Source organism: Triticum aestivum, chromosome 7A (genome assembly GCF_018294505.1).
Source record: "Triticum aestivum cultivar Chinese Spring chromosome 7A, IWGSC CS RefSeq v2.1, whole genome shotgun sequence".
NCBI classification, from domain to species: Eukaryota; Viridiplantae; Streptophyta; class Magnoliopsida; order Poales; family Poaceae; genus Triticum; species Triticum aestivum.
The window spans coordinates 232,691,587-232,694,458 of NC_057812.1; positions in this window are offsets into that span (position 1 = coordinate 232,691,587).

The window sequence follows — 2,872 nt, forward strand, 5'->3', positions numbered from 1 at the left end:
TAGGATGGCAGCATCACTCCAATCACACCTGAAGGTCATTGCGGGACCAAGAGTCATGTCATCAATGATCTTGACCGGATCGTTAGGGAACATGGCAGGATTATCACGTAGGAAGTTGACATCCAAGTATGAGTGAGGAACAAGGCCACGCCCATGGACAAAACTAGAATAGAGATCCTGCTGCATACGAGTCCGGAACCGAGGATCTTCGGTATCAGCCACCATCTCATATTGGTTGACATCTCGATGGAACTGAAGATATTGCCCTGCCCCGACAGTTGTGAAGTCGTGAGTGGGGCGACCTCCACTGTCAGGAAGCTCCATGGAGATGCGACGACCATGGGGAATGGGCATAGCAGAACCTCGAACTTGAGGCACCGGCGCCCTCCTAGTACCAGGCTTGGACTGTCCAACAGACTGTCTTGGTGCACTGACATCCTCTTCCTCTCCAACATAGTATGCATCATCGGGATCCGAGGCCGACAGACTTGTGGAAGGTGCCCGCTTCTTCTTCTTGGTGGTGGTCTTCTTCTTCTTAGGCCGAGCATGCTCATAGGAGTCGGTTGAGCCTTGATGGCGATCAATTGGAATGGATAATGAACAGATTTCAATAAGGAGAAGCCAAAGGATATGAACAAGGATACGCCAAATTAAACCATGGGATGATTTTTTTTTATTATGACCATAGGACAAGTCCAAATGGTAGATCAAAAATTTTACATGCCCATGGTTAAGTTGAGTAGCTGAGTACATATAGAGGTGATTGTGGCCTTAGGTACATAGTACCAAAAAGCGGGAGGATAGATATGGCAAGATGTACATGAAGACTAATGTAACCCTAATCAGATGTTTGGTCACTAGCAAGAGGAAAAAGGAGAGAGATATCAATCTTACCCCGAGAAGACACCTCGGGACGCTTGGGACCACAGTTCTTGGTGCGAGCCATGAAGAACTCCAGCGGTGAATCCCACGATACACCAGTCCCTCCCGAGGGATTCACACAACAACCCAAGAAATGGATTGGATAGAATCGTAGATCGGGAGGAGAAGTGTCCGTGAGCAGGAGATCGGGGCCGGAGGTCGGTGGAGATGGCTGGGGCAGCACCAGAGTGGTGGCCCAGCGGTGGCGGCTGTGAGGGGAGATGAGGAAAGGAATGAAAGAAGTGAGGAACTGCCCCCCAAATCCCACACCCCTCCCCAGGTATATGCAACTGCGGGCGACGGGCCGGACATCCGGGGTTAAGCCCTATGATAACTTTGAGAGTGTTTGTTTTATTTATGCATTATATAAGGTGAGAGTGCTCATGAATTGAGTGTCTCCCCCTAAATATATGCCTACATCAAGACAAGACATAAGTTTGAGTATGAATGGGTACTAGATTTCACATAATGTTGTCAAGCTCCAAGATACCAAGTTCACGCCTAAGTTGACAAAACCATGCTTCATCCAATGGCTTGGTGAAAATATCTGCAAGTTGCATATCTGTGCCAACATGAGGAATGTCAATATCACCCTTCTCCACATGATCTCTCAAGAAGTGGTACCTTATGTCAATGTGCTTGGTGCGGGTATGATCTTTGGGGTTCTTAGCAATATTAATGGCACTTTCATTATCACATAGAAGAGGCACATGTCTATAGGTGATACCGTAATCCTTCAAAGTTTGCCTCATCCATAATAACTGAGTTGCACAACTGGCAGTTGCAACATATTCAGCTTTGGCTGTGGAGAGGGCAACACAATTTTGCTTCTTCGAGGACCAACTTACCAAGGAGCGTCCAAGAAATTGACATGCACCGGAGGTGGACTTACGATCCACTTTGTCTCCAGCCCAATCCGCATCTGTGTACCCAATGAGATCAAACTTAGCATCCTTGGGGTACCATAGACCCAACTTTGGAGTGTGAACAAGGTGTCTAAGAATATGCTTAACCGCCTTATGATGGCTTTCCCTAGGGGAAGCTTGAAATCTAGCACACATGCATACACTAAACATGATGTCTGGTCTAGATGCACAAAGATAAAGCAATGAACTAATCATAGAGCGGTATTTAGATGGGTCAAAAGGGATACTGTTTGAGTCTTCAGTGAGTACAATTTTGGTTGGCATGGGTGTCTTACATGGGCTGGCATCAGTCATGCCAAAATTTCCAGGATATCCTTGAGGTATTTTGCTTGAGACAAGAAAATTCCTTCTTGAAATTGTTGAATTTGAAATCCGAGGAAGAACTTAAATCCGCATTGAGTGACATTTCAAAATTCTTGGTCATAGATGCCGCAAACTGCTTGCATAAATGAAAGTTAGGAGAACCAAAAATGATGTCATCTACATAGATTTGGCATAGGATCAAATCACCTTTGTCCCTCTTAGTAAAAAGAGTGGGATCGATCACCCCTCTCACAAAGCCATCATCGAGTAAAAACTTCTTAAGATGATCATACCAAGCATGAGGTGCTTGTTTGAGGCCATACAACGCCTTATGAAGTTTATACACATAGTCTTTGTGATCGGGGTCAACAAACCCAGGTGGTTGTGATACATATAGTTCTTCTTGTAGAGGGCCATTAAGAAAAGCACTCTTCACATCCATTTGATGTATTGTAAAGCCATTGAAAGCAACATAAGCAAGTAAGATGCGAATGGATTCAAGACGGGCAACGAGGGCAAAGGTCTCACCAAAGTCCAAACCTTCAACTTGTGAGTACCCTTGTGCCACTAACCTTGCCTTATTGCGGATGATTACACCATTCTCATCTTGCTTGTTCTTGAAAATCCACTTTGTACCAATGACGTTGTGTTCCGTAGTTGGCCTCTTGACTAATGACCGCACTTGATTGCGCTCAAAACTATTCAACTCTTCTTGCATAGCA